Source organism: Neofelis nebulosa, chromosome 1, assembly GCF_028018385.1.
Source record: "Neofelis nebulosa isolate mNeoNeb1 chromosome 1, mNeoNeb1.pri, whole genome shotgun sequence".
NCBI lineage: Eukaryota > Metazoa > Chordata > Mammalia > Carnivora > Felidae > Neofelis > Neofelis nebulosa.
Genome location: NC_080782.1, coordinates 203,901,624 through 203,923,366, shown reverse-complemented (window position 1 = coordinate 203,923,366; position 21,743 = coordinate 203,901,624). Strand labels below are relative to the sequence as shown.

General features: G+C 35.2%; 1 pseudogene; it reads right to left on the bottom strand.

Moving 5' to 3' along the window:
• Positions 1–3,236: 3,236 nt before the first annotated feature.
• Positions 3,237–3,914, bottom strand: LOC131491496 (CBY1-interacting BAR domain-containing protein 1-like; annotated as a pseudogene).
• Between the last annotated feature and the right edge of the window lie 17,829 nt (positions 3,915–21,743).

The following is a 21,743-nucleotide window of genomic DNA, read 5'->3' as shown; positions in this document are numbered from 1 at the left end:
AATCAAATAATAGGCCCAACAAGTGATCCAAAGTCCTACAATATAAAAACTAAACATTTGACTTGGATATTGCTTTAAAAACACAATTTAACTCTTTATAGTATATATTTGCAGAGGTTAGGAGAAATGGTCTCACTGTATATTTGTAAATGATTAAAGTTAATGGTGTCATTGTGATTCTTTCACAAGAACATATATTATACAATGAAAATGAAATTCTCAATATTTTTTCTTTCTGAAACATTGTTATCGGTTTTCTCCTTAATGTAAAAGAAATAATGTTTAGCCTTGCCAAATTTCCTCCTATTCCTTTTTGCTTGCCTCTTTCAAGTGTCTCTGGAAAGATATCAGGCTTCTGCTTATTGCAACTTAGTCAACCTGTATATACTTATTTTCTTCCAGTAGTACTCCAGGTAGTCCAAATCAACACTGGTCAAAAAATAACCATTTTCAAAAGAATATAAAATTTACATTTCAAATACAAATTGTTATAAAAAGAAACACCTGCTATTATTTTGATACAGCCATGTAAGTTAGTTTCATTGAGTTTATAAGGAAGGAACGTCAAATATCATTTAGAGCTTTGAATTTCATATAATTTTTTCTCACTGCACACCATTTCCCTCAAATTTGACACAAAATGAAAATAAAGAAAAAATAAGTATCAAAACTGAGATTCAAGCATTATGCAAATCATCAGATATAGCTGCTGAGTTAAAGCACAAGAAAATGGGTAATCATAATCTTTTGCTTTTCATAAATCTGATCAAATCCCACTGAATTTAATTTTCAGGGACTGTCTGGTTTCAGTTGATAATGAGCAAGCCATAGTCCTGAGTTTCAAAATCATTATTGATTGTCAGAGAGTTGAATTAGTCTGACTGAGTCCACAGCAGTCTGGTTCAGAGATGTTTAGATAAGGTAATACATTTATAAACTCACTGGACTGAAAGCTATTGTACTTTCAGGAATCTTCGGCTTCAAAAATATTCATTCTTTATTCAGCTATTTGTCAAAATAATTCTGGATTGCTCTTCCCTCTTTTTCCCTCTCATTTCTTCTCATCTGAGTTAGATACTGTTGTGTATGTGCTGTTGAAATAAATTTGTCACTCCTTCACATTACATAATACTCACTTAGTTTTAGTAAAACTAGGAAACTCCTTATTCTTTTTCAAAAATGTGGGTGATGTTATGGACCACTAGTTTTTTTTATTTTATATTTCCCCTTCCCTGCGAAAAGAGTTGGTACATCCAGTGAATCTTTGAATTTCAACATCTAGTGAGGGGGATATCAATGGGCAGAGGAAATCTTTGAACTTGGGCATTGTGATAGCAACGAAGTGGATTTTGATCCAGCATCTGTGTCATTTGAGACTGATTTGAATCAACAGAAAAATCATGTTGAGAATGCAGAAACATTAAGAAATTTAATACATATTTCTGAAAACGTAATTTTAGGAAAAATTGCATTATGAGTGATATTGTCTCTGGACTCATACATATTTTATTCAATAATATGCAGATGGTAATCTTTTATAAAAGGGTTTTCAGACTTGAGGAGCCACAATTAGGCTATCTTCTCATATAAATTTCTAACTCGGTGACATAATGGCCAAAGAACAAAAACCACGTAATACTATTTGAAACTATAAATCAAGCTAATATTTTCAAATCAATATTGGTATCCAACGTAACTTTATATTAAACATATAATTTCAGAGCAACTAAGTGGTTTTTCCACAGACTGAAAGAGCCCATTATTTTGGCATTAGCTTGCTCATTTTAAAAATGAATAAGAACTAATAAGTATGAATTCTAAACCATCTCACATCTTACTATGGCACAGATATTTTTCTGTACTTTTTGGAAGGCTAGGACACATTTAAATCAATCTGTAAACATATGTTTTCTCACCTTGTTATTTATCTTCACTAACTTTAAGAAGCACATACATGGTGTGTAAAAACTTCTTCAAAAGCCATTTTTATCACTTTTTTCCTAAAAAGTCTTTAATTTTCTGGTACAAATTATTTCTTTTTGTGGTCTTCCCAAGTGATATTGTAAATATCATAATTTTATATGCCTGACTAGTGTGAAATAACAAGAGTACGATCCCCAATCAAAGAAACAAAAGCTTTGGATGCATTGAAAGGCTCTGATCAAACTGATTATTTTCTGGAATATCATGACAAAATACTCTCTCATTAATTAGATAGTGGTTTGGTAAAATTTTTATAGACTTTTAATGATTTATGGTTTTCCATGTTTTCTTATGCAACATCCCACCAAACTATAGCTTTCCAAAAGTTGTAGTACTGTGTATGTTTTGGTATGACAGAATTTTTGTTTTTTTGTTTTTTTAATTTTTTCCCTTTTTTGAGAGAGAGAGAGAGAGTACACATGAGCAGGGAGGGGCAGAGAGAAAGGGAGATAGAGAATCCTAATCAGGGTCCACGTCCAGCACAGAGCCAGATACAGGGCTCGATCTCACGACCATGAATGAGATCATGACCTCAGCTGAGATCAAGAGTCAGACATTTAATTGGCTGAGCGACCCAGGCTCCCCAACAGCATTTTCATTTTAAAACAAGAATTGGACTTAATGTGGCTTTCTTTCTGAAGCCAAAATTTATGTATAGTTTTATGACACTGATATCCTAGTGTCTCATTACCTTTAATCAAAAGTAATTACAGTCTTACTGAAAAGTAAGTTATGTATCAAATAATGAAACTCCAAGTTGTAGTAAAAGTGAAAAAAAAGTAAAGGGCAAAATCACCTTGCTTCTTTGATTAATGCTTTATGGAATAGAATTTGTATTTAATTAGAATGACTAAAGACCCTTTTTTGGCAATGAGCTCAAAAGAAGCAAGTGTAATTGTTAGATCTCTTGGTTTTTGTCATTTGTTTATATTGTAATCTCAACTAGGTATAGTATGTTGATATGAAATACTTCTGAAGTACATAATCTTTTTAAAAAGTGGAACTTATGCAAAAATCACATACTGCTAGATTGGGTGTTGAAATGACTGGTGTGTTATATTTTTTAAAATCTTCATTTATGGTCAGCATAAATTTCCTTTAATTTGTTAAAGGATTTTAATTTTGGGGTATCCAGTAGGATTTCATTTTGGGGTTTAACATGTATGAAGCCAGTATAAAGTTTTACAATTTGGTAATTCTGGATTAAGTCTGGATTAAGATGAAAATTGAAATGCAAAGTTTACAGAAGAAAATTAATTTTCTTCTTCTGTAATGTCTAAGTCTTTGTCCTCTTCATCATCTTCTGTTTGTTGATCCTTTTCTGAGTAGACAGGTGGCTACATGTCCTGTTCAAGATACAGACTTAGCTGACAGTAATCTTTCAAGAGGCCACTTTGAATTTGCTCTGACCAGATTTAAACCTGAGGAACAATCTGGTGGTACGGACAATTTTGGAAAAGCTCTAAATCTTCCTCAATAATCTTTTGTATGTTTTGGTAAGCAGCAGTGTAGACCTTGAATGCTTTGCCAATAAATCACATTTCAATAGTGATCAAATCTGAAAATATAGTCTTTAGATCCTTACTTACTGCTTTTCGAAATTGTCAATAGTTTCATCCAGATGATGAGCTGTTTGGGTAGCATCCATTGCAGCTCTCTCTGCAATTCGGTTTCTGTCTGTGAAGTAACATGCGGACCAGATGGGTTTCGCTGACATGTTCTTTCTGAGTTAATTGTTTAGCTTCTCAATTCCTTGCTGTTAATGTTGCTTTGAAGTCATTGCCTTTCATTCTCAAAATTGGTCCGTAAGCTTTCAAAGCTTCAACCACTTCAGCTTCAAATCTTTCAACCTCTACTTGTAGATAATGCTAAAGTTTGGCAAACTCCTCAGCGAAGTTTTTCAGGCCCCGCTTTAAATGTGGGGTCTCGGGGCGCCTGGGTGGCTCAGTCGGTTGAGCGTCCGACTTCGCTCGGGTCACGATCTCACCGTCCGTGAGTTCGAGCCCCGCATCAGGCTCTGTGCTGACAGCTCAGACCCTGGAGCCTGCTTCTGATTCTGTGTCTCCCTCTCTCTCTGGCCCTCCCGCCGTTCATGCTCTGTCTCTCTCTGTCTCAAAAATAAATAAAAATGTTAAAAAAAAAAATTTTTTTTAAATGTGGGGTCTCTGCAGAGGCATACAATTGATTTCATTCTCCAGTAGGTCTGCTTTGCCTCACAGTCTGGAAGTTTTCCTCACATAAGCAGCAAAGATTTGGCACTGCTCTCCGAAATGCTTCTCCACATTTGTGAGAATATCTTACAGTTGTCTGGTTGGAGTGGCCTGGTTTCCCAAGCCCTGCCTTCACACCTTGCCTTGTACTCCACTGGGACCCTGGGCTGGGGGCCTTTGACCTGGGTGTGCGCTGAGGGGTGAGTCGCCCTTCCTGGAGCCCTTTTCTTTTATGTTTTATTTTCTAACTGCTTCTTATTTTGTTGTAGTAAAAAATACAACATATAAAATTTATCATCCTAACCACTTTTAAGTGTAGAGTGCAAGTGATCTCTAAAACACTTTCATCTTGCAAAACAAGCTCTAAAACCATTGAACAACTCTTTCTCCCTCTCCCTCACCTCTGGAAACCACCATTCTACTTTCTGTTTCCAAAAATTTTTTTTGATGTTTATTTATTTTTGAGAGAGAGAGACACACAGAGACAGAGCATGAGTCGGGGAGGGGCAGAGGGCGAGGGAAACATAATGTGAAGCGCTCCAGGCTCTGAGCTGTCAGCACAGAGCCCGATGACACGAGGCTCCAACTCACAAACAGCAAGATCATGTCCGGAGCCCAAGTCAGACATTCAACTGACTGAGCCACCCAGGCACCCCTCTGTTTCTAAGAATTTGACTACTTTAGATACCTTGTGTAAGTGGAGTAGTGCAGTATTTGTCCTTTTTGCGACTGGCTTATTTCTTTTTAATGTTTATTTACTCATTTTGAGAGAAAGGGAAAGCTTGTGCTGGCAAGACTAGGGAAGGGGCAGAGAGAGAGGGAGAGAGAGAGGATTCCAAGCAGGTTCCACACTATCAGGACAGAGCCCTGTGCAGGGCTCCTTCTCACAAACCGCGAGATCATGACTTGAGCCAAAATCAAGAGTCAGATGCTTAACCGATTGAGCCATCCAGGTGCCCGTGACTGGCTTATTTCGCTTAACATAATGTCCTTCAAGTTTCATGTCCTAGCACGGGACAGGATTTCCTCAATAACATTTAGAATGCCATAATTACTTTGATGTATTTCTTAAAAGATTATTTAAGTAATTCAGAATTTTTTTTTATATTTTAAAGCAAAGAAACTTCTTTGTAAATGATACCTAAAAGAGAACACCCATTATATAAAGCCAATAATGATGATCATTTACATATAACTTTGTTATGCGCAATTTTATTTAATAATATTTTTAAAAAATTAATGAGTACAATGAGTCACTAAAATTATTATAATAATATCATGACACAGCATGCTATGAATTCACTTTTTCATTTGAGTTTTACCTCCTGTTGTGTGCACAGATAGAGCAGATGCTCTCTAATATTTACTTGAGTGCAGGTCACATGTATTATAATGACATATTTGATTGTATGGAAAAGACTAAAATCATTTCCCTCCTAATAGGTGAAATATTTACAGAAAATGGTTGCATTATGTACGTGCTAAAGGTATATTATGGCCCTTACAAATTAATGAATTAAAAAAATATCCCCTGTGCCTAAAACAGTAGAAATGGTTGATAAAAATTTGTGGAGAGCTGGTTCTTGGTCATCTGTAGGGAACAAAAGAGACAGATCTCAAACTAATTCTTGTTTCTAGCCACGGTGGATAGCAGTAGTATTTATTTTTCAAGAATAGGAAACTTATAGGAATGTACAAGTTTTTAAAGAGGATAGTAACTTCAGTTTGGAAAACCTTGGGTTTTGGAGATCAACTGAGTGCGCCAGGTGGACTGGCTAAAGTTGTATGTATGGATTCAGATTTTAGGAGAGTTATGGACTTGGAGATATTGATTTGGAAGTTAACACAAGCAAAAAGTCTACATAATGAGAAGGTAGAGTCCAATTGTCTATGGAATGAGCCTAGTTCCTAATCACAGTTAATTTCTAATCTAGTCAAGAATAATCAAGAATTGACTATGTATTTCAAAAGAACAAGTGAACCAAACTTGTGCTGAAATACTTGTAAAGCCTCTATGGAAACCAGCTTGAAAAAAATTTTATCTCATAGGATAAACTGAAAGTAGAATTTAGCCAAACTTTTCACAATAGCTCCAGTTATCTTTCTAAATACTTTTATACTTAAAATAATTTAGTGCCTTCCTACTGTGCACAGAATATTTAAAATATGTGCTTGAAATTCTTTATGTAGATGTCACTTATATATTATTTATCTCCCTGTATTATAAATACTTATTTTTTACCTTAGTTTTATTTATTTTTTTGCCTTCACAAATTGTGAGATACCTGAGGTCAGGGACAAAATTGTATTCCTAAGTGCTAAATGTCATTGACTTTATTTGTAGTGAAACTTCTTTTTGAAACCCTAAAAAATGTGAAATTGTGACTGACATCCAAGATATGTTTACTGACTTAGAAACTGACCTGAAGATGAAAGTCTACTGATGTGTGTTTGGCAGGCCCACCAACTTGCCGCTGCTGTTACTGGTCTCCCAAGTAATGAGCAATAATGATTTCTCCATCTGATCAGTCTTCCTTGTTGTAAAGTCTCTTCCTGATCTGCAAGGACTATAGCGTTTACTCAGTCAGATAGAACAGAGTTTAGCTGATTATTGTGTGCGTGTATGTGTGTGTCTGTGTGCTCTGAATTTAGATTCACCCGGGCCTGGAGAAATGATCTTATTTAGTGTAACTATCTCTTCACAGACTTGGGAATTTCAATTCCTTTGTCCATGTTTATTCTAGTCTTTCCATCTTGCAAACAGTATTCTTAATAGAAAATATGAAGCACATTTAAAGACAACTGCTTTTATTCTTTGTATATCATCTTTAGTTGAGATATCATTTGTCCTACACTTTTTAGCTCTTCTTCTTCTTCTTTTTTTCCATAACATGCTTCACAAAAGGGACTTTTAAAAGGATGTTAGTATTTCCTACACTACTCTGTCATTTAGGTTCAGATTTTTCTGAATCTCTTCTTAAAATCTATGCAGTTAATTTGTCTTGGGTTTTACATCACAACTGCTGTCTTACATACATCTCTTTAAAACTGGGCTTGCCAGAAAATAATCTTTGTGGCTATATGAATTTCTTTAGGTTCTTCACTATCTTTTGTTCCTGTTTTACTTTTTTATTTGCTTGTTTGTCTGAGTAGGAAGGTTGAATTAATCAAAAACAATAACAGTAAAGTCCTTGTACCCTGAGGCCTAATAGTAACCTAAACCCCTGCCAACATCTGAATCTAAGCCTGGTATTTGGGCATCTTTCACCTAGGTAAAACTTTAAATATGCACTTTTTAAAGTACATCTCCTTACTTTCTCATTTTGGTTGATATATAGCATACTGCTTGTTAGAAAAGGTTATTTATAAGATTTTTAGACACCTGCAATGCAATCTGCTTGAGGATTATTACAATAGCCTGATTTAAATATCAATTTGTCAGTTTGAAGAATTAGATTTCTACAGTATATCAAAATTGACTTCTGGTTCTTAATAAGATGACAAACTAGTGTGGGCTGCTGATTCCCTCTTTCCAGTGTAACCCTAGAGATGCTGTAGGTGGAAGACTGACAGATTTGAGATACTCATATAGATTTTTTGAAAAAACACTAAAGAAATGGAAGTGTCACAGAGGTATAAAATGGCAGCCCAGAGCACCTAAGGGACCATTGTTATTTATGGGAGTCTGTGGGTAGAGCCATTTTGTTATACAAATTTTGGACCCTCCCATTACTAAGTCCCTCTTTTTCCACCCTTTTACCACTGAGAGGCAGAACAATAGAACTCGGGTTCTCTGAGGGATGGATTCGGTGGGAGAGACTAATAATATTTTATGAGGATCTTATAACCACAAGGATATTACTGTGCATGCTCTTGATACTCCTTTCTGAGCCCATTCCCATGGGACACATAACCACAGGAATCTGCACTGGAAGTACAGAGAGCTCCCTGGGAAGCAGAATCCCCTAATGGAAAATAAATGGGTGTGAAGCATTGGATGGGAGCTTGTGAGAGAAGCTTTCAGAACTGAGTTGTGTCACTGTCCCATCTTTCCACATCAGCAGGATTTTACCTGGGATCAAATTAATATGAGAGAAAAGCAAGATTCAAGAAAAAAAGAAATCATCAGAAAAAGTGGGATTTTTAAATACTGGTAAAAGAAAGATCTATTCAATAAAATACAACATCTATGAATATATATTTAAAAAAGCAATAAGGGTGCCTGGGTGGCTCACCTTAACCGAGGTTAAGGTGGCTTAACCTCGGTTAAGCAGTTAAGCCTCTGACTTTGGCTCAGGTCATGATCTCATGGTTTGTGGGTTCGAGCCATGCATCAGGCTCTGTGCTGACAACTCAGATCCTGGAGTCTGCTTCGAATTCTGTGTCTCCCTCTCTCTCCACCCCTCCCCTGCTCTCTCTCTCTCTCAAAAACAAACAGTAAAAAAAGTTAAAAGAAAGCAATATAATTCAAGTATGTTTGGAAGTTTTAGCACGTTTCCCAAAAAATGATAGATTTGGCAGACAAAAGATAAGCAAAGTTATTGAAGATTTGAATAATTAATAGTTAGAATTAATAGCTATATATTTATGCCAACAGCCTGGGTAGATTTATTCTTAAATTTTTTTTCAACGTTTTTTATTTATTTTTGGGACAGAGAGAGACAGAGCATGAACGGGGGAGGGGCAGAGAGAGAGGGAGACACAGAATCGGAAACAGGCTCCAGGCTCCGAGCCATCAGCCCAGAGCCTGACGCGGGGCTCGAACTCACGGACCGCGAGATCGTGACCTGGCTGAAGTCGGACGCTTAACCGACTGCGCCACCCAGGCGCCCCATGGGTAGATTTATTCTTATCGTGTGCACTTGAACTTGAGAAAATTAAGCAACTATCCGCTCATAATGGCACCCCCCAAGAACCTTATTTATAAGGTCCAAAAGAAATAATGTCATATTTCATAACCAAATAAATACTAGATATCAATAAGAAAGGATAAATTAAAAACTAACAATCATAAAACTTGTGTCTATAAAAAATACAATACAATACAATACAATTATTCTTGAGTTAAAGAGAAAAATCAGGAAGTAATTATTTAAACCAAAAAACTGAAGTTCAAATCAAGCCTGTAAACCAATATCAAATAATTAACCTTATTTGACCCTTGAGCAGAATTTAATATCATTGAGAATTTCCTTTTTCTTGAAACACAACTCTTTCTTTGGCCTCTGTGACAATAGCTTTGTCTATCTTTATGGCCTGTTTCTTCAGGTTCCTTGCAAATTAATTCTTCTTAGTCCTCCCATGAAATGTTTTGATTCCTCAGGATCATCCCAAGACCTTATTCTCTATTTTTTCTTTTCTGTACTCTTAGACATACTCATCCATATACTTGTCTTTAATGATCAAATGCTTACAAAATACTTCCAAAATACCTCTATTCTATACCTTTCTTTTGAGTGCCAAACACCTATGTACCAATTGTCTATTTGACATCTCTGCTTGATTATGTAAAGGCAGATGTAACTTAAAGAAGACTCCAAAGAATATCCTGTGACCTTTATCCCTTAACCAGAGTCCTCTTTAATGATGCTGTAAACAATGTCCAATATATCAATGTTATATTAATAAAACATGAACATATTGATATGATACTAGCATCTTGTGCAGTATATGTTCTCTATACTCGATGATATTTTTTCACAATTTATTCGGATACTTTCATGTAGTCTTTTCAACACTCCATAACCTGGGTTATTAATTGTAATCAGATCTTAAAGACTTAAAATGATTTATAGAGAAATTTTGTAATTTGCTCAAGCTCACATAATTAGGAAGTTACTGAGATGAGCTACAAACCCAAGTAATCTGACTCCAGAGCCTTCACCACAATCTCTCAGCACACATAACTGAATCCTGCCAAGTCCAGCTGAACAATTTCTGAGTCCTGCCTATTCTACAATATTCACTAAATATCTGCATCACTGACAGTACTTAGATTGTTGTAACAAATACCCCCCTAATGTGTAATAGCTCAAACCAACTCAAAAAAATATTTTTTTCAGAAAATATTCACAGATGAGACACACCTGGTTGTGGAATACTCCCTCTCATTCAGTGGTTCTGAGATGCAGTCTCCTTCTGTCATACAGCCTTTGCCTTTCCCTCTGATTGTACTACAGCTGTATCAGGATGGTAAAAGGGTGAGAGCATAGTGGGTACATGTTGGCTTTTTTTAATGAGCTACTCTTGGAAGTGGCTCATGTCCCTTCTGCACAAAGCCATTATTTATAACTCATTCAACAGATAACACTCATTAGGTAACTGAGGAAAGAGTTGGGAAATCTACTCTCACTGTGTACTATTCTTGCTCTTGTATAAAGCTATTGTCACTTTTCACATAGTTTACTTATATAGTCTCCCAAATATCCCTTTGTATTTTTTCTTGCTCTTTTCTAGTTTGTTCTCTACTTAAAACCTAACCTGATCACATCATTTTCTGGCTAAAACCTCTTCAATCCTTTCCATTGCTGTGAGAAGTCCTCAAGTCTAGCAAGCCTTGGCCTCCACTTACATTTTCAACCTCATCACACTCCATACTCTCTTTTTTCTGAACTCCAGATGTGCAGACTTATCTTTGAGTTTGTAAACATGACTTGCTTCCTCTAGCCACTGATAATCTTTGTACATGTTGATTCATCTCCCTACCATGCTGTCCAAAGTCCTGGCCAGTTCTAACTCATTTTTCAGAACAAATAAACACCTCACTTCCTTGGGGAAGCTTCCATAACATTCCCTTTTTGAAGCACATCCAAAATTTTGAAGTTGGTTTCTCTCATATTCTTACTGCATATTTAATGTTCTTTTCCTACATTATAACACTGCTTTAATTCTAATAGTGTGTATTAACATGCATATTAGACTACTTGAGGATGGACATATAAATATCTGTTCTTCACAAATTTTTCCATCATTCTAGTGCCAGGAAGTATAGTTTTTCTCTGGGGTTAAATGGAGGATACAGAAGTGGCCTTCATGAAAAAAAAATGTATATCAGAATAAGGGGAACTATTCCAAAAGGAGGACACACCCAGAAATTTTAGCAGGAATTTTGTGGCAAGATTCTAAATTGTATGGGTATATCAAAAATTATGTGTATGGGGTACATTAAGACAAAACAGATTGTTGTCAGAGTTTGCTTTAATATCTGGCTCTTCTAACTTCCAAATCTTTGTTAAGTTGATCACACTGTCTCAAAGAATTAGTGTGTGACTTTTAAGGTGCATTTTAGGGGCGTCTGGGGGGCACAGTCAGTTAAGCGTCCAACTCTTGATTTCTGCTTAGGTCATGATCTCACGGTTCATTAGATTGAGTTCCATGTCAGGCTCTGTGTTGACAGCACAGAGCCTACTTGGGTTTCTCTCTCTCTCTCTCTCTCTCTCTCTCTCTCTCTCTCTCTGTCTTTCTCTCTGCCCCTCCCCCACTTGTGAGCTCCCTCACTCTCTCTTGCCCTCTCTCTCTCTTTTACTTTAAATAAGTAAACATTAAATACATTCTAGTTCATGTTTATAGCCTACCAACTTGTTCAGACATTAACCAGATGATCATAAAACATACATAGAAAGAATTGGCCCTTTAAATCTCAATGAAACTTGAATCATCTTTGTTCCCCACCGGGAAATTTTGAGGGATAGAAAGAAGTTGGGGGAAAAAATGATTCCTTCCCCTCCATATCTAAAATCAAGAATTCATTAAAATATATGAAGTATTTATTTTATGGCTCTTTTTGCACAAAACATCACATTTTTACAAGATGCAAGGAATATAAAGATGAAACAAAGATAAGGCCCATGCCCTTCAGCTGAACCACTTAGCAAGCAGGATTAGAAGAAAGAATCTTCAATAGTGGGGTTTCTCTTACCGTAAAGGTGGCAATGACAGTAGGAGAGAATCCCAAGCAGCTGTTGAAGGATAAGGTGAAATAGAGAAGCCACAGGCATTTGGGCAGAAGGTACTCTTAGCACAACACAAAACAATTTCACATAGTCACGGATGTTTGGAAAGTGAAAGCAGCAGACAGACCACCCTGTGTGTGATCATCTGAGATGCATTGGCTCAATTTCAGCAAAACTGTCATGTAGCCTCAGGGACAGATCCATAAACGAGAAAGCTGAAATTGGGTGGTAGCTTATAGCTTCTCAAATCCTGTTTGGGGAGAAAGGGAAAAAGGCTTGGAAAAAGGCCATAAATCAGCATGTATGAAAGGTCATCCAATATGTTTTCATCAAATTCCTAATAAAAATGATAGTGTCAACACCTGCTAAGAAAAGCAAAGACTAAATCAGTTCTCTACACAAACAGTGTCGAACATTGTCCTTTTCAGTTTCCTCAGTTTGTCAAGCAGGTTGTGCTACTGACCACAGCCTGGTTTATGAATATTGAGGACTGAATTCACCACATTGGTCTAGAATGGTCATAAATCACCTCTTCAGTTTTCTTAAAACAAATCGTTCCCTTTCTTCCAACACAACCCGGAGAGAAAGAACAAAACACTTGTATTTCTACATTATGGGTATTTTTAAAAACTCTCTTTCCCAGGTTATTTTTACTAGGGTTTATTTAGTGATTGTCTTATGCTGTGTTCTGAATCCATAGTGCAATTTCTTATTTCAATATTTGACATTGAGACAGAGAATGACTAAAATCCGAAATTATGCATTTCATGAAATATGTATATATGTATATATACACACATAGATATAATTATTACTTGTCACACAAATAAAGGGAATTGACTTTCAAAATGTAAGTTTTGAACCCCATGAAATTTAAAATATCTTCTTTTGAAATCTTCTGTTTCCAGATGATAGATATTCTATTAAATCTTATTTAGAGAAAAAAATAGAAAATAAACAGAAAGAAGACAGAAGAAGGAGGGAGGTAAGGAAGGAGGAAAGAAAGAAAGAAAGAAAGAAAGAAAGAAAGAAAGAAAGAAAGAAAGAAAGAAAAGGGATGTAAAGTGACATACGTTATTAAATACATTATTAAAATATAGAAATACATTACAATTCCCTGAGATATAGTCCAAATTCCTAAAACTGCACTGGGAGCTGGAAAGCAATTCCATCTCAAGGCAGATGTGACCTGGTCCTCTTTGCAGTGCTGAATGACATCCTATTACAGGCCTCCTCTGATAATATCCTCTCTTCTCTTTCACTTCAGACTCGTTTTCTCTAATTCTCTGTGTGCATAGCTATATATGGGAACCCCACAATTCAAGCATTAAGAGAGAACCACAAATATGTCACAATCCCAGATACAATTTTAGATGACAGAGCTTCTCTTCGGCCCCATTTGGATCAGGTGTCTAACCCTCTTACCTATAGGTATGGCTAACGATAAAGGGTCATGGTTGTTGGGGGGGGGGGGTCACATCTCAGGGTGGGAAAAGTTGTCAGTAAAATGCAAGTGGATTATGCTCCTAACAAACCATTTAAACTACCATTTAAAAATAAATAAATAGAAGTGAATTGCCATTTAAATGATTCTATTCTCACATATGAAATTAGTGAGATCTCACATGTCTATACAAATGGTGTACAATAGTGAGAAGTATTCTTTGAGAGCGTTGTTCCAAATATAATAACCTAACATCGATTAAGCTATGACATTTTTGAATCTTTTATTGAATAATTCATATGCGATTAAACTACACATAGTTAAAAGTGAACAAAATCATAAGTTTTGACATAGATTCACCCATGAAGACACATTAAAATCAAAGACAATGAACATATGTACTCCAACTCTTTCCTCATGCCTCTTTATAATTTTTCCAAACTGTTCTCTACCAAGCATTCCCCATCCCTAGGCAGCCACTGATACACTTTCTGTTGTTAAAAACAAAATTTTATTTGTAGAAATGTATATAAATGTAGAATAATAAGCATCTATTGTTTTGTCTCTCCTTTTACTCAGCATACTTTTTCTGAGATATATTCATATTGGTGCATATATTCAATACTTCTTTTTTAATGTTTATTTATTAGTTTCTGAGAGAGAGTGCGAGAGAGAGCACAAATGGGGGAGAGACAGAGATAGAGAGAGGGAGAGAGAAAATCTCAAGCAGGCTGCATACTCAGCAAGGAGCCTGACGCGTGCTTAATCTCATTACCATGAGATCATGACTGTTAGATCATGAGTACGTGAGATCATTTGTACCACTTTTTTTGCGTGGGCATATGTTCTTTTTTTAATGTTTACTTTTGAGAGAGAGAGAGAGAGAGAAAGAAAGAGAGAGAGTGCAGGGAAGGGGGAAAGAGAGGGAGACACAGAATCTGAAGCAGGTTCCAGGCTCTGAGCTTTCAGCACAGAGACTGACATTGGGCTTGAACCCACAAACCAAGAGATCATGACCAGAGCTGAAGTCAGACACTTAACCAACTGAGCCACCCAGGTGCCCCATGTGGGCATATGTTCTTATTTATCTTGAGTAAATACCTAGGCATGAAATGCCAGGATATATTTTCCAAACCAGTCTTATCAGTTTGTATCCTCACCAGCAGTGTATGAAAATGCTATTATTCCTCAGCTTTGCCTACAGTTGGTATGATCAGCCATTCTAGGTTTAGTCATTCAAATACTTGTGTAGTGGAATCTAATTGTGTTGGCTAATGATGTTGACACCTTCATAGGTGATTATTTGCAATCAGTATATTTTCCTTTGTAATTCAATATTTCGTCCATTTAAAAAAGTTGGTTGTTAGCTTTCTGTTCATTGAGTTATAATAATTCTCTATATATTCTACATACATTTTTTGTTAAGAAATATGTTTCATAAAGGGGATACAGTCTGTCTCTTACCTTCTCATTTTTTGATGAAACCCAATATATTGATGTTTTTCTTTCATTGTTCACATGTTTTAAATCACATTTTAAGATTATTTACCAAAGCTAACATCATCACAACTTTCTCCTAATTTTTGCCTAGATACTTAATTTTTTATTCTCTCATTTATATCTATGACGCATTTATATTTATTTTTTCCTGAATTAAGTTTCATTTATTTTAGGGCAAACTCAAAAGGAATTTTTTCTTTTTTGCCAAATCTTAGCATATTATTAATGAAAATAATTTTCATTATTCATGATTCATGAATCATTAGTTGGGGATTGAGACTAGTTATATTTAAGGTAATTATTCATATATTTAGACTTAAATCTAATGTCTTGTCATTTATTGTTTATTTGACCTATCTTTTTCCTTTTCTTCTTTACCAATTTTCTTTAGATTAGGTGAATATTGTTTTCATGATGTCATTTTCACTCATTTGTTCACTCACTAGTTTGCAGGAATTGTTTCGCCCTTTTAGTGATTACTTAAATTTTATGGTATATATCTTGAAATTAATGCATTCTAACTTCAATATATATTACACTACTTCACTAATAGTATTAAAAATTTAGAACAGAATATCTCCACCCTCTCTTGGCTTTTTTGCCATTTGCTCTCTAACACTTTATCTCTGTGTTTTTATTAGTCCCACAAAAATTATATGTATGTATGTATGTATGTATGTATGTATTTTGCTGTAAGAAGTCACTTATTTTTTAAAAGATTTGAAAACATACTCTTTTGCATTTATCCACACAAGTTAGTTATTTCATGTGGAGAAATCTGTTCCCTGTTACTTCCTACTTTCCAAGATATGTCCAGGACTATCTTTTACTTTAGATTTTATGCTTTCTTCTTCATAGTTTCATAGTCTATACAAAGATAAATATTATTTATTATTCATATAAGTAACAAGCAAAAAGATAAAAAGAGTCCAGATTTAATCATTCATGATTCTTTAACCCAAATATCATAGGATTTATAGATTCTGCAACAGTAAACATTTAAACTTAAGAATCATTCTGACAATAATTATGAATCTGAAATATTTTCTACTTCATATTTTCCAATTGAAAATTTTCAATTTCAAATTTTCTCTTGGGAAAGTAACAAATGTGTGATATTGAATTGCCACAAATCGATAGATGTTTATATAATACAGCAAACAAGATTCTGTGGGGATACATGTATCCATAGGATACATAGGATATGTATGTCAGCACAGAGGAAAATAAATAAAGCTCAGATTTCTGAGATCAGGTTGTCTGTGAAGCATGTAATTCACAAATTCACAAATAATTTAGTGAATGTTTATGTGTTTGTCTGGAGTTCATTGGAGGAGGTTATACATTTTTGGCAGTATTAATAAATAGCTAGCCAAGTTCTTGAGTATGATGAAACTGTCAAAGAGAGTTAAAAAGAGGATAAAGATTAAATTTGATGATGTGATCCTGGAAAACTCAAGTACACAGCCACAAATTAAAAACAGGAAGCATGTAAGAGACAGAATGAGACAGAGATTCTAAAGCAAAGAGCTGTTGAATTAAATAAAGAGAATGTTCTTCTCTCTTTTTTCTTTAAATGTTTATTTGTTTGTTTGTTTGTTTGAGACACAGGGAGCACAAGCAAGGGAGGGGCAAAGAGAGTGGGGGAGAAAGAATCCCAAACAGGCTCTGCGCTGTCAGCATGGAGCCCAAAACAAGGTTCGAACCCACAAACCATGAGATCACGACCTGAGCCAAAATCGAGAGTCAGAGGCTTAACCAACTGAGCCACTTCCCTTAATAAGGTACCCCCCTCTTCCCTTAATAAGAAGACAGCCTGTAGTTTTAACTCTATAACTCAAAATACTTCATTTTTCATTTCTAGATTTTAATATGCAAGGCAATTTCATTTGTTTCAAAAATATTATATTAATCTACCCCTCTCTTTATTTTGAGGAAAAGAAAATCGTATTATTAAAATAGGCCTAAGAATGGAGAGGGTGCAGTTGGAGACATTTATGTGAGCCTGAAGTACATGGTTTAATTTAATCATTATTTACTAAATGCCTACCTATAATCAGTTACTGTTTTAGGAACCAAGATACATGAGTGAAAAAAGATAAACATCTCTGAACTGATGGACTCAGGATAGATTACGTAATTCGCAGGGTTCAGTGCCAAATGAAATTATACAGTCTCTTGTTTAAAAAAAAAAAAAAGATTTTCAAGGTGGTGAAAACAGAGAATTAGCTAAACACAAAGCATAAGTTTCTATAATTTCACAGGTCACTGATCCATAAAGCCAGTCCGGTGTGAAGTTAAATCCTGTGGGAAGAAATAAATCATGTATAGAGTTTTAAGGTATTCCCAATCGTGCCTTAAAATCTCTTCCCTTACACTCTAGATTAATGAGAAGAATTAAAGAAAGAAAAGATATTTTCCCTTAATATTCCTTGAAAATCTACTCTTTTGGAACATTAATTTGAATATTTCAATAAAATTTGCCTAACACTAATGAAGAATAAATATTCCTATAAATATTTAAAATAAATTGTGAAAGGTCCCATATGGGGCACATAGTCAATAAAAATCCAGTTTAAAATTCTTCAGGGCAGCTGGGTGGCTTAGTCAGTTAAGCGTCCGACTTCAACTCAGGTCATGATCTCATGGTTCGTGAGTTTGAACCTCAAGTGGGCTCTGTGCTGATAGCTCAGCGCCTGGAGTCTGCTTTGGATTCTGTGTCTCACTCTTGCTCTTGTGAGCACGCTCTCTCTCTCTCTCTCAAAAATAAATAAATGAACTCTATAAAAAAATAAAATAATACGATAAAGTTCTTGAACGGCTCACTACCACTTTTCTTATTATACTTGTCTTCCCAACATTTAGCTTTTTATTAGCTACTAGATATAATATATATGGATACACATTTTTAGAAGACATTATCTGACAACATACAATAAAATTTCAATTTCAACAGCTAACTCACCTGCATGTCCCAGACTCAAACATAGTTAATAAATACCAACTTTCCACTTTAGGGTCTGCATCTTGTGAATTGGTTATCTAATGCCTAGGTCAGTGATCAATCTGAATGTGCAGTGTCATTGCATAAAATATGTGCAAACATTCTTTTTTTTTTTTTTAATTTTTTTTCAACGTTTTTTTTTTTTTTAATTTATTTTTGGGACAGAGAGAGACAGAGCATGTACGGGGGAAGGGCAGAGAGAGAGAGGGAGACACAGAATCGGAAACAGGCTCCAGGCTCCGAGCCATCAGCCCAGAGCCTGACGCGGGGCTCGAACTCACGGACCGCTAGATCGTGACCTGGCTGAAGTCGGACGCTTAACCGACTGCGCCACCCAGGCGCCCCTGTGCAAACATTCTAACTATAGATTCCGGAAACCTGTCATATTGTCCTTTTACTGTTTCTGTGCAATAATTGTATAATGGGTTGGAATTTATTTTAGTGAATTTTATTTCCTCTGATATCCTAAAGGATTCATCTTTGTTCAAATCCTTATTCAAATTCTTTATTACATGTGAAAGTTATGATCTGATATTCATGTTACCACTTATTCTTATAGGGTTACCATCAAATTGTGATTCCAATATTGATATTAATTTTTCTGCAACCATGACATCAGAATATGTATATATTTTAGATTATCTTCCCCATCCACATAGGAAGATATAGTCTCAATTTATTCTTATCATAGAATTTGTTGTTATTTTATATGTTTTCCTATAAAAGATTCCAGAAGATTCCAGTTATATGCAGTAGAGATGTGTCATTTGAAGATTCAGAATGACATTTAATTACATTTTTAATTCAATTTTCCTCCTTTGAAATACTCAACTTCACAGATGTTATCTCAATTCATATACAACTTAAATTTAATATTATTCTAGTTGTTGCTGTCTGCGATATAAATTGTATTTACTAGACACATAACTCTGAAGATGATTTTTTTGATGAGGGCCTATATATAAAGCATACCAAATACTGATTTTTAATATATTTTACAACCATGTTATTTTATAATAAATTGGCTAAATTTTCTGAGGTTAATCCCTATTCCTAAAAATATGATGAAAAAAATCATATAGAGGTAGTTATTTTCCATAAATAAATATTTAATCAAGGTATCCTGTATGCCTGGAGTTTTTCATTTCATCTCTAAACTTTATTTTAGCAGACAGAAAGAGGAAAATTTGGAGGAATTATTTAGAAGGTGATGTCAGCATACTACTAATAGACATTATAGTTAGTCCTTTTCCTTATGATAAATTTACAAATATCAAAAATTGACAAAACTTACATATTTCTACTGTATATAATTTGTGATCTTTTTAAATTCTTGGAGACATTCATATCTCTGATTCCCAAATTTGTGTGTGTTTTTGCCATATACTACTCTAAGGATTAATATCTCAATATTTTAGTGGCTACTTTAATTTTCAAATTCCAGCTACATTGTATAGATGTTCAGTGCCTGCATAGGGTTCTAACCTCTCTCATTTTCTCAGAGACAAGAAAAGTCTATAGAAATTTTGATTCAGAACTGAAAATACCAAGATCTAGTTGCTTGCAACTTCACAAAGTATAGGTGTTATAGCCAATATTTTCTGCCAGAGTTAGCCCAAAGCAATGGAGAAGCTTGAAGCATACTAGAACTCAAAGAGTTCTGAAGACATTCTAATGACATCCCAATTTCTGGATCTAGTGTTCTTGAGGTCATGCTGAATTTCTATCCTTGTGGAAACAAATAATTTATCATTCAATTGTTGGCACATCCTTTAATTCTATATGTGCGTGTGTGTCACTACTGTACCACCTTGGATCTCAGCAAGAAAAAGACAGCACACTTGAAAGAGAAAATTGAAAAAAAAAATTCAAAAAGAATATATACAAAGGTATGTGCAGGGTATAGAGAAATAGCTAGAGATGGCACGGTATGTGGGGAACTAGCAAGATTGGGACATTTTTATCTACGTCCAGATTTAAAAAAAAAAAAAAAAAAGGCAAAGGCAGAGAGTGATTATCTGAGCCTGAAGAGAGTATTTGTGAGTTTTGCGCTTCCCACTGGAACTTTGTCCTTTGGTGGAGGGAGGCAACCAACTCAGGAAATACAGGACAGGGAATGCAGGGAGCGTAAATAAATACTCAGTTCTCATTGTCTTAAAGCCTTTTTTGCCAGTGCTTTTGGCCAGGAGCCAAACTCAGCTAGAGACATAAAGAAATAATGTAATTATTAAGATAAAACGGAGGGACTAGGTTTTAAAGAGGATTTGAGCACCTCAGGTTGAAAACAAAGCTATCCAGAATTTGAAAGGTATTTTATTCAACCACTAGGAGTATGTTACGCCTCTAACACACACACACACACACACACACACACACACACACGCACGCGCGCGCGCGCGCACACACACAGTGTATGCCCTAGTGCAGTCTAAATCAAACATAATTACTAATATGTACTTTGTGAGAATGTGAAAGAAAAAAATTTCTTTCACAAAATGAAAGAAATTACAAAATTTCATATTCATCTTCAATTTTTATTTTTTTGTATACACACACACATGAATCATATATTCAGTATTGTATCACAGATAAACACACATACATGAAATACATCACTCATAACATTTCATTGTAAAAAAGAGGAATACATTTTATGAAATATTATTTTATTATTATAAAAATGCTTTTAAAAGTGGAATGAAAATTCAATTTTCTCAAGGAGTTGGAAGCTTTGGCTTATCTTTTATAGCATATATCGCTGAGAAGTCTATTGCCCCATTTGTCATTTCACTTTTCCCTACAGGCTCTGCCCTTACGTGAGATATATTGTTTGTCCTACATAAAGAGTTGGAATATTTAAAGTATGGATTGGTTTTGGTCATATAGTGTGAATCACCTAATATATGAAGGATTTTGCTACTTACATGTTTTTTATAATTTAATAGAGCTATCTTTTTTGATAACATCACAATCTCAAAGTTGCATAGCTTTTATGAACTATTATATTTATCAATAAATAGAAACTGATATCCAATATTTTTTGTTTATTTATTTATTTTGAGAGAGACAGAGACAGAGCTAGTGGGGAGGGGCAGAGAGAGAGGGAGACAGAGAATCTCAAGCCAGCTCCATACTGCCAGCACAGAGCCCAACCCAGGGTTCAAACTCATGAAACTGTGAGATCATGACCTGAGCTGAAATCAAGAGTCAGACGCTTACCTGACTGAACCACCAGGTGTCCCCGACCTCAAATATTTTTAAGTTATGAAAAATTAAAAGATCAAGAAGATGTCACAATATTATATAAAACACCTCTTCCTTAATTTTATGTGTTGAATGAGAGTATTGTGAGAGGATATGGTCATTAGCAATCAAAAATATCTATTTTTTTTTCAAGAGAGAGAGAGCGTGGAAGCGGTGGGGAAAGGGCAGAGGGCAAGGGAGAGAGAATCTTATGCAGCCTCCGTGCCAACCGTGGAGCACAATGCAGGGCTGGATCTCATGATTGGGAGATCATGAGCTGAGCTGAGATCAAGAGTGGGATGCTTAACCGACTGAGCCATCTAAGCCACCCAGCATCAACAAATATCTTAATGCTGTTATTCTAAGATGTCAAAAAGTAAACAAAAACTATAGAATAATAGGTATAA